The sequence below is a fragment of the Triticum aestivum genome, chromosome 7A, assembly GCF_018294505.1.
Source record: "Triticum aestivum cultivar Chinese Spring chromosome 7A, IWGSC CS RefSeq v2.1, whole genome shotgun sequence".
In the NCBI taxonomy this organism is placed as follows: domain Eukaryota; kingdom Viridiplantae; phylum Streptophyta; class Magnoliopsida; order Poales; family Poaceae; genus Triticum; species Triticum aestivum.
The window spans coordinates 40,970,013-40,981,615 of record NC_057812.1 but is presented as its reverse complement, the minus strand read 5'-3'; the positions used below and the strand labels follow the sequence as shown (position 1 = coordinate 40,981,615).

Below are 11,603 nucleotides of genomic sequence, written 5' to 3'. Positions count from 1 at the left end.
CAAACCAAAATTAATGCTTTGTGACTGACCAACAAGAATTATAAAACAAATTCTTATACCGAAGGTGCTCTGAACGCAAATCTTTTCTTCATAAACACAGAGAAACTCTCGTGACAGAGTAAGCTTGCGACGTATAAAAAGATATTATAAGAAAGAACACCAGATAGGAGCTAACAAAATTAAGTTTAGAATATACGCTAGAAAATCAATAACCGTACAAAAATATTGTGGTCCAAATATGATTCATATAGGCCACTAACTAAACCGATAGGAACCAAACTTTTCTATTTTGACCAATTGTTCCACATTAGTCTGGACTCTTGTTATTTCATTTATCCAAATTAAGACTGTCATTATCTAAATTGAATATGCTTAAAGCCTCTATCTGATTTAGCCAAAGCAGGAGAGCATCTAATATAACAAAATAGCAGGGCGAGGTGTTTTTATAATCATCATAGGACTTAAAAGTATCAATGACATACAACCCAAAACACAAAATTAGATGGCAAAACATGCATGGACTGAACTCTTCAGCAAAATAATATATGTCCATTCAAAGCTATATGTTTCCAGATTGTTTAGGATTATTTTAACTGCTTTGACATTCCCCCCTCCTCAATTAGAGGTACAAGTCATAGGATTCGGTGTACTGAATTGATACTTTGCACATATATAGTACATCTTTGTATGTACTTTACAGAAGTACCTCGTGGGCCCCTATTACCAAGACCGGTAAGAAAATTGTGCAGCTATGAGATGGTTAATTTGATTATGTTGTAGACTAATTTTATACAGCGTACACGGAGTTCCCAGAACAAGAAAAATAGAGAAAGTAGCTAAGCTCAGGTGCACATGGACCCCCAAAACCATATCACCGTCTCAAATCAACCAGAGTAATAGACATCTACTTTGGATAAACTATAGCCAAGTTGCATTGGATACAGACGCTACATCATACTTCTTAATACAATGAACATTTGACAAGTAACTAAAGTCTAACAACCAATATGAATCAGTGACATGGTACAAATAACAGGTTGGTCCATATATACAGACCTGAAATTGTACTGTTGTAGACGTAGGAGGTAGCGACATAAGCACAATCTGATTTGTGTTTCGTCCCTGAATTAGATGATTCACTCCAGCACTCGATTTTTTTCCTTGAACACGAAAAGAAGGAAAAAAGAGTATTAGAAACCAGCATATGTGGGCCTAAAAAGAGTATTAGAAATGGAAAAAAGAGTATTAGAATAATTTTCCTAAAAAAATTTGCAGGTTGCATTGGAAGAGAGACACGGTATATCCCACGTTGCAATGAACAATTGAACAAGATTCAGGAAAAGGCCAAGACAAAGTTGGAAGTAAATTTGATCCTAAGAAAGCATCCACATCTTGAAGCCATAATGGGGCGCCACCGCGCCAGCGTATAATGTAGGCCAATATGGAAAGAAGATTCATCCTGAAGCCATAATGGGGCACCAGCATACAACAAGACACATGAAGTAAACCTAATTGTATGAGCAAGCTTGCAAAACCATCTGTCCAACAATCCCCTTCCTTAGAACCTACCTAGACCATATAACATGCCACAAGTGTGTACCTAATTTGGTACCACCCACCAACATTAACCTAAGACTAAATAGTGGAGTCTGCAATTACACCAAACCTGAGATCTCTAAAATTATTTTACCCTTAATCTTGGACCAGATCCACTTAGTTTATCCAAAAAACAATTGGCAAGAGCCACACTAACCATCATAGCACAGATTCGAGACTCGTGTTTTACACTCTAGGATAGGAAAAAAGAAATACCAACCAAAGAACATAGGACAGAAATATATCCTTCCAAGGATGTAGCTAGATCCAAGCTCCTCCTGGATAGAAAGAAACAAAAGTTTGTCCCTTTCTTGACAGAGAAATAGAACCAGGAAGACAACAAAAAACTACTTTGGATGAATCGTGCTAGATCCAAGGCTAGGACTGAACCGACCTACTGCTACTATGCCTTGCAGCCATTCATCTATGTTCAAAACAAGTAACATGCAGCCAAGCATACATTAAACACTTTGACTGGAGGAAGTGCAAACTAACATAGGAAGTATATCAGAATATGAGAGCAGATGACAAATATTATCCCTTATGCTGATAGGATACAAAATCCAAAAAAGGTAAACATATATTGTTTTCGTGATTTATGAAAATTAAAGTGCACACTGACCAAACAATTAACACCAGTGGCCATTGGCACATGAAACATAGAGCTGGAAGGCAATAAGCATTCAGGTATAACAATAAGAGAAGCAGAAATGCCAAATAGATGTTTAGCGGATGTTCGAGCCCTGCTGCTTGGCACTTTCTGATAAATTGCAATCAAATTGGCTAGATAAGATAGATGTGCAGGGGTACGAACAGGGGGTGGAGCTCACCACGTTCAGGGGGAGTAGGAGGAGGGACGAGCCATGAGGGATCGTGCCTCGTCCACCTGCAGCAGTTGCTGCTCATCCAGATCGGAACCGACCTTGTCCACCAGAGGAGCAGGGACGCGTGCGTGCACCAGCGTGACCAAAAGCAGCAACATCGTGAGGGGAGGGGAGGGGATTAGGGTTGGAGCAGGGGGGTGGCATCCCGAGCAGGCCATTGCATGGGCCCGGAGCAGGCAGAGCACAAGCACTCGGAGGCCAAGGTCGGACGACATCGCCGGCGAATCTATGAGCACCTTGGCCGCCGCCTGCCCTGCTCACTCTCCCTCTTCTCTTCCCTTCCCTTCCCTTCTGATGACAAGAGGGGGAGGCTGTGGGCGGCATGGTGCGAGGGAGACGAGGAGAGAGGTCCACGCTAGCGAGGTCTGAGGGGCGTCGGCGGCGGCGAGGTCTGCGGGGCGTTGGTGGCGGCGAAGTGGGCGGGGCGGAGAGGTCTGGTGGAGGGAGAGGTCGGGGAGAGGGCTGGGGCTAGCGAGGCTGTGATGCTGGAGGACGGGGCCATGGCCGCCGCCGTGCTCAGAGCTCGGCCCCGACCACCGCCGCGCTCACCAACGCACTCACACGCCTAGGCTCGAGCTCGGCCATGGCCGCCATCGCGCCCGGATCCAGAGCGCCCTTCCACCCCTCGGCGTGCGCTGCTCGCCGCCGGGCCTCACGGGAACGGTCGCCGCTCGGCCGTCTTAGAATCCGGCCACCGCGGCCCGACCAGCGGGCATGTGATTTGGGCGACGGGAGGGGAGGGGACGAGGCGGAGCACGGGGGATGAAGGGTGGCGGCAGCGGCGAGTGCGCGGATGGTTGGGGCGACTGGGAGGATGAAGAGGCGAGGCAGACGCCCTCCCTCGTCTCATCCATTGACGGGCCAACCAGGGATCAACGCGTCATGGGCCAACATGTGAAAAGACGAAAACACCCTCGACGGGGCCCTGTAATAACGGCGGTGGCATAAGATATTTTAGCTGGGAAGCAAACTATTCATTGCAATAGTGTTTTCAGTTCAATCCGGCGGCTGGGGGCGACTGAGGGCTCGATCCGACGGTCCCAAACGCATCAAGCGAAACGATCCGACGGTCGAGAGTTGCTAAACCCTGAGAGAGCCCGGGAGTGACTGGATCTCTTATTTCTCGATGCCCACCATAAGGGAACATGAAGTTTGGACACATTGATTAGGATGCCATGATTCACACGTTCATCCTTGCCTAGAATCTTCAAATTTACGATGCTACCTAATTTTGTAGCTATCATTCAATTGAGGTGTTTAATTTTGGAGTTGGTTCATGATTTTGACTAGGTCAATAGTTTCTTAAGGAGCTCTCTCAATTGATTGAGGTGTCAAATTTTGCATTTGGTTAATAATTTTCCCTGGGTGAACAATTTCTCAATTTTAAATTCGCTATGCTTTCTAATTTTAAAGCTCTCTCATTCAACTAAGGTGTTCAGTTTTGAATTTGGTTCACAATTTCGATTGTGTCAGCAATTTATTAATGATCTCTCTAATTTTACTGAGGTGACCGGTTTTGGATTTGGCTTGTGATTTCGGCCAGGTAAATGATTTCTTAAATTAATCGGCATCAACCAGCCTAGCTATAAAAGCACACCAATCCGCGCGCAACCTCTTACCACGTGGCAAAAAAGAAGAGACAACATGCGACACTATAGCATCAGTATAATACATGCAACAACCAGCGCAAACGTTCTGACATACATGTGGGTTGATTGGGACATAACACGAGATCATTCCTTCCAAAAAGGCCCACCCAACCTCAACATTTTAAAATACATATAGTCCACCACCTCTTCTCTGTGTCAAAACCAAATAACAAAAAATATATGAGATCCGAACAACACCAACAGCGCATGGAAGCGTGCCTGACATTTTTAGTCATCTTGAATAGTCTGTGAGTCCTTAGTTCATGGTTCACACGCCCTTGGTACCCGATACTCTATCCATCCGTTAACATGATCATTGGGTCATATTAGCGGGGTTTCCTCTGTTTTTAAAGTGATAGAGAGAGACAGAGACAGCCAGAGAGGCGAATCAACCTGTGGTTGAGTTGGTTAGGTGCACAGTGGTATCCCCAACTCACTAGGGTTCAAATCCTGGTGCTCGCATTATTCTTGGATTTATTTCAGGATTTCCGGCGATACGCTTTCAGTGGGAGGAGATGTTCGGTTTCTTCTGTTTTTCGTAGGAAGCATTGGAATTTTCTCATCAAGCATAACCATAAACACATGGCGATCTTTTTTATCAACAAGGATAGTTATCTTTGTCGAGGAAACGAGCCTATGTTTTCGGTTTTGCAGCTGTATGAGTTAGCAAATCTTATTTCGTACTACTTTTTGGAAAATGTTGGATCTACTAAGAAAATATCTTCTTGTGAGAGACATAATCTACTAATTTGCATCTTTTAGAAGAAGTTGATCCCACCGAATTATCACACCTCTGAGCTAACTCAAACGGAACTAACCTTCCAAGCTTATGTTTTCCGACGCATCATCTCTTTCACTTTATTTGCTATGGAAGGTCGGACCGATGAATGAAAAATGAAATGTCACCATGCTCACTTTTCTCGAGTTCTCCACAAGTGATAATGTCAAACCACGACGTCCATCCTAGTACCTAGGTTCACCACAGAAATTAGTTTTTTCCTAAAAGATAAATAATGGATATTTATGGCAACAAAATGTCTTGGTAACCACCTTGGTCTTGAGGAAATTCTTGAATGGTGTGCATTCTACATGATATATTTTTTGTCATACATAATATGAATAGAAGGCATCGACAACGAGTCTACAATTTTTTTGGATAGCTTGTAAGTAAGTATTATTTACACAAACGACTAGCTATCTAGAGATCATGCAACCTTGGATGTTTTATATGCATTTATATGCTATTTTATATGATTTTTGGGACTAACCTATTAACCTAGAGCCCAGTGCCAGTTTTTGTTTTTTTTCCTTGTTTTAGAGTATCGCAGAAAAGGAAAATCAAACGGAGTCCAATTGATCTGAAACTTCACGGAACTTATTTTTGGACTAGAAGAAGCCCACGGAGTATCGGAGATGGACCAGAAGAGTCCCGGGCTGCCCACGAGGGTGGGGAGTGAGCGCGCCCCCTGCCTCGTGGACAGCCCGGATATCCACCGACGTACTTCTTTCTCCTATATATATCCATATATACTAAAAACTTCGGAGAGCAGAATAGATCAGGAGTTCTGCCACCAGAAGCCTCTGTAGCCACCAAAATTACAAAACTAGATCGCTTGCCATGGATTGAGAGATATTATCCAGCAAACCCATTAACGGTCCCTCGATCATCTGGAAGAATTGCGACGCAATGATGGAACCACGCTAGGGTTCCCAACTTGTTTATAGGGAGGATTGTATGCAATTTTTGTTTTTAAGAGGACGGCAGTTTATTATTTATTGCATGACATTTTTATTACTATTTACATGGCATTTTTAATAGGATAACAGTTTTTATTATTCAGAGAATGGAATTTTCATCATCGGGACGATTACATTTTTATTTTTAATGCCATGGCAGTTTTATTACTAAGCACATGGCATTTTTATAAATAATGTGATGGCATTTTTATTATGGAGAGGATGAAATTTTATTATAAAAAGGATGACATTTTTAATGTTGAGAGGGTGACATTTTTATTTTTAATGGCATTGCAGTTTTATTTTGGTGCTTATCCAAACAACAAACTTTTATCTAGAGAGATGATAATTTTGTAAAGTAGCGCATCACTTTGCATTTTTGTTCTGGGCATGGCATTTTTATAAATTTATAATTTCATGCATTTTTTTGTTAATGGCATTTTTTATCTAGAGGATGGCAGTTTTAATGTTTGCATGGCAGATTAAAGAAAAATAAACTCAGCAACCTGCTCCCTGGCGAACCATGAGAAAACAGTCGCTGGGAGCTGCTACTCCTGGAGATCGAATCATTTGATGGGAGGAGCTCCCTGGCGATCGGACAACAGGTATCCAGGTCCAAAACAAATTAAAAGGGATAGCAATTTTTAAAATTGACCCAAAGGAAGATACACTTGTTAAATCGGATATGTTATGTCACAACTAAAATATATAGGAGTGAAATTGGAATTAATATTTAATATAGGTCGAGATTTACTGTATGAGATTCGGGTTCTCCTTTTTAAACAGAACATGACTAGATATCACTATTTCAACATAAAATGTTTTTCAGGAATAATATCATTAACAAATGTAGTTATATATGTGTGAGTTGTTCCTTGTAGCAAGGGAAGAGACATGTGACGGTGGCCTCGACTTCTTTTTGAATTGGCAGAAGGGAAGAAAAAAACAAAGTGTGTGGCTAGGTCTCAGTCGATTGGAGCTTAACCAAGTCTCAATCAAGTGACAGAGTGTATATTCTCGCAAAAAAATGACATAGTGTATAAAAAGAAAAATGAAAAACAGAAAAAATTAATTGTATAACCTCTATGCAAGATCAAAGAAATATTGTATCGATTGAGACATAACAAAGTCTCAGTTGAGACTTAGCAATCCCAAAAACAAAAGCAAAAGGTAGCAAAGAATAGAAAGGTCACATGCCTAAGCGAAGCGCTCACAAAGTTCCGCCGTCTCCGTCGTGCAGATAAGCATGTACATTCTGTCGAGTCAAAAAACACAAGAGATGCCGCCCGAGTGAGTCAACAACGCTTTCTCTGTGAGCTGCCGCGTACTTTTTATTGGAGTAAACCACGTCAGGTGATTCGGTTAGTTAGTTAGTGCATAGATGAGTCGTAGTTTGCATGGAATGAGTCCAAGCCGGGGGCTCTTGGCCGTGTGTTGGTGGCGCATGGATAGGAGTGGACGGCATTACGTGCATGTAGTTAGTGATCATGCATGGAGTTAATTGGAATAGTGGCTGGATGTGTTGGCCGGTTAGTGCGTGCGTGATGGCCGGACGTGATGGCTGGCTGTGTGCCCTCTTGTGTATATATATGTCACATTGAGCAATGAAAAGAGATCATGAGGGCTGGAGAAACAATGTAGCCACGGTGTGATCACCAAAGGAGCCTCTTGGCAAAGCTTGTGTGTTCTTCCTTGGTGCATCTGTGTGTAGGTGTGTGTGGAGTTTCTTCCTGAGTGAGGCAAGAGGTAAAAGAAGAGCGGAGTCGCGCGAGGCGGCGCCAACAATTGGTATCATGAGCTAGTTCATCTTGGGCGTCGTTCTCCTTGTCGGAGGCGTGCCGGCGATGGCGGAGTTCGCCGGAGGCTGCGTGATGCTCCGGGCCATGTGTCGGTTTATGGAGGTGCGCGGCGCGGCGTGGAGGCCGTGGTGGCCGCGACGGCACAGTGAGGAGGTCACGGAGGACCTGCATGGTGGCGGCTTCACAGACACACATCGGTATGGCGGCATAGAAGTGTTGCGTTGCGGTTGAGGCCACAGCGATGTAGGGCAATAAGCCGTGGCGGCGAGTCGGGCGTGACCGGTGCGTGTTATGGGTGCGCACTGAACGCGTCGGGCGTGTCGGGACCGCGGACGCGTGTATGAGCGTGCAGTTGACGGTGGGAGGAGGCGTATGTCACCGTTGTGCTCGTGTCCGTGCTCGACTTCGGCTACATCCTTTCGGCGCTTGTCGCTGGCGGCTACCATGGTGGACGCAGAGGCGGCGCGCGGTGAGCGTCTGGTGCGGTCGGGCTCGTCGGGCGCGTCGGGTGCGCGCGAGACATGCATGATGCACTGGTGCGGTTGGGCTCGTCGGGTGCGCGCGGGACGTGCAGGGCGCAGAGGGACGCCAGGCGTGTGTCGCCGGCGGAGAAGGAGCTCGGCGTATGTCGCCGGGGTCGTGACGAAGCACGGTGCGACTAGTGTCAGTGCGCCAGATCGGGTCCGTGGCGGTGCGGCCGACGTCGATGCGCCGGGTCGGGTCCGCGGACTGGGTCACGGCCGTGACGACGAGAATAACAGGAGCTGCAACAACTCCGGCAACAGCGAGATCGTGGTTTAGGAGGAGTATATTGGAGTAAACCACGTCAAGTGACTCGGTTAGTCCGTAAGTGCATAGATGAGTCGTAGATTGCATGAAATGAGTCCAAGCCGATGGCTCTTGGCCATGTGTTGGTGGCGCATGGATAGGAGTGGATGGGATTACGTGCATGTAGTTAGTGACCATGCATGGAGTTAGTTGGAATAGTGGTTGGATGTGCTGGCCGGTTAGTGCGTGCGTGGTGGCCGGACGTCATGGCTGGCTGTGTGCCCTCCTGTGTATATATATGTCACATTGAGCAATGAAAAAAGGTCATGAGGGCTGGAGAAACAATGTAGCCACGGTGTGATCATCAAGGGAGCCTCTTGGCAAAGCTTGTGTGTTCTTCCTTGATGCATGTGTGTGTGGGTGTGTGTGGAGTTTCTTCTTGAGTGAGGCAAGAGGTAGAAGAAGAGCGGAGTCGCGCGAGGCGGCGCCAGCAATTGGTATCATGAGCTGGTTCATCTTGGCTGTCGTTCTCCTTGTCAGAGGCGTGCCGGCGATGGCGGAGTTCGCCGGAGGCTGCGAGGTGCTTCGGGCCGTGTGTCGGTTTATGGAGGTGCGCGCCGCGGCGAGGAGGGAGTGGTGGCTGCGGCGGCACGGTGAGGAGGGCGGAGGACCTGCGTGGTGGCGGCTTCAAAGACACACAGCGGCATGGCGGCATAGAGGTGTTGCGTTGCGGTTGAGGCCGTAGCGGTGTAGGGCAATAAGCCGTGTCGGCGAGCAGGGCGTGACCGCTGCGTGTTATGGGTGCGCACTGGATGTGTCGGGCGTGTCGGGACCGCGGACGCGTGTACGAGCGTGCAGTTGACGGTGGGAGGAGGCGTATGTCACCTTTGTGCTCGTGTCCGTGCTCGACTTCGGCTACATCCTTTCGGCGCTTGTCGCTGGCGGCTACCATGGCGGACGCAGAGGCGGCGCGCGGTGAGCGTCTGGTGCGGTCGGACTCGTCGGACGCGTCGAGTGCGCGCGAGACATGTAGGATGCACTGGTGGAATCGGGCTCGCCGGCGCGTCGGGTGCGCGCGGACGTGCAGGGCGCAGAAGGACGCCAGGCGTGTGTCACCGACGGAGAAGGAGCTCGGCGTATGTCGCCGGGGTCGTGACGGAGCACAGTGCGACTGGCGCCAGTGCGCCAAGTCGGGTCCGTGATGGTGCGACCAGCGTCGATGTGCCGGGTCGGGTCTGCGGACTAGTTCACAGCCGTGAGGACGAGAATGACAGGAGCTGCAACAACTCCAGCAACAGCGTGATCGTGGTTTAGTAGGAGTATATATTGGAGTAAATCACGTCAGGTGACTCGGTTAGTTAGTTAGTGCATAGATGAGTCGTAGTTTGCATGGAATGAGTCCAAGCCGATGGCTCTTGGCCGTGTGTTGGTGGCGCATGGATAGGAGTGGATGGAATTACGTGCATGTAGTTAGTGATCATGCATGGAGTTAGTTGGAATAGTGGCTGGATGTGCTAGCCGGTTAGTGCGTGCGTGATGGCCGGACATGATGGCTGGATGAGACTTGCCTGCTCTCCTTCCGTGTGCCCATCCCTGCTCCCGTATACGTGGCTTGATTTGATTGGAACAAAATAAGGCCCGGTCTCACCCTTTAAAATCAGGGGGAGATGATTAGATTAGAAAGAAAAAAGAAAAAAAAGACAGCCGTTGGATGAGGTAGGAGCACGGATGGGAGCACGGAAAGGGAGCAAGCAAGCCGGATCCATGATGGCTAGCTGTGTGCCCTCCTGTGTATATATATGTCACATTGAGCAATGAAAAAAGCTCATGAGGGCTGGAGAAACAATGTAGCCATGGTATGATCACCAAAAGAACCTCTTGGCAAAGTTTGTGTGTTCTTTCTTAATACATGTGTGTGTGAGTATGTGTGGAGTTTCTTCTTGAGTGAGGCAAGAAGTAAAAGAAGAGCGGCGTCGCGCGAGACGGCGCCTAACACTTTTCCTATCTGTTTCTCTGTGAGCCCCGTCGCTGTCGGGTCAGCAGTCAACAAGCGGGCAGCAACGGATGCGCGTACTCGGAGTTCGATCGTATAAAATCACCACCCCGACGCTCAGCTCGGTCACCCCACACAAACATAACGAGGAACTAGCAAAGAACCGCATCCGAGTTCCATCGACGAGCGGCGACGGCGGCGGCAGCAGCAGCAGTCTAGAGAGTCCTATATATTGGAGCCTGAAGTTAGCCGATCCATGGCCATGGAGAGGTTCCTGATAGCGCTCGTCTTCTGCGAGGCACCCCTACGGCACATCAGTGCTCAGTGCTCACCACCGGTGCGATCAAGCAGCTGGTCTCCGTTCGGGCGACGAAGCCCGCGGCAAACAAGGCCGATGCACAGAAGGAGCATGGGTTGTCCGGCAAGTCGATGGTGCAGCGGCATGCTGGGTTCGAGCTCGCGCTCGACGGCCTCCACTGCTTCGACACCACCGTCGTCATGCACCAAGAATCCTCTGGTTGATTTATTAGGAACGTATCTGTGTGCGTGTGTGTGATTGCATTATTTTCTTAACTAGCAATGTCATCCCAGCATTTGCGCCGCTAGAATTTCAAAATGTGTCCTATTTATCACTTTTTTTTGCGGGGGTGACCTATTTATCACTAAATCTGAGATATTGGTGGTGTGTCTTTTAGATAGACATTTGAAATTATATAAAAGCTTGTAGGAAAAATAAACAATGATATGATGTAGTTAGCATTTTTTTATTTGTATTATTTTACACGTGCCAATAGATATTTAATTATTAGCGCAGAAGTGATTGGACTGTAGGCTTATTTCCATTAAGTGTGTGAGGTGATTATTAGGAATTTGGTGTGTGAGAAAATAAGATCAATTCCACTAAGGTGTATGACTCGATATGTAAAGTGCTTTGAACCAAATCATCAACTTTATCTCTTTTCTTCCATCAATAATTTTTGAAGAACTTTCCAAAACAACCTAAATAACATGGCTTGTTTTTTAACCTTTCTTTCCTACATCCTTCCACCTTACCATTTGTGTAGTGTGGTTACTCCTCTCGGCTAGTAAAATGATATGCCTCCATGTGCTTGCACTACTAAGTACATGTAAATATTTTTTCTTATTCATAAAATATGAATATCAGATTTTATCTCGC

General features: G+C 46.8%; 1 pseudogene; it reads left to right on the top strand.

The window, feature by feature from the left end:
* The first annotated feature begins 10,414 nt into the window (after nt 1–10,414).
* On the top strand, nt 10,415–11,065 carry LOC123147975 (uncharacterized; annotated as a pseudogene).
* The last annotated feature ends 538 nt before the right edge of the window (nt 11,066–11,603 follow it).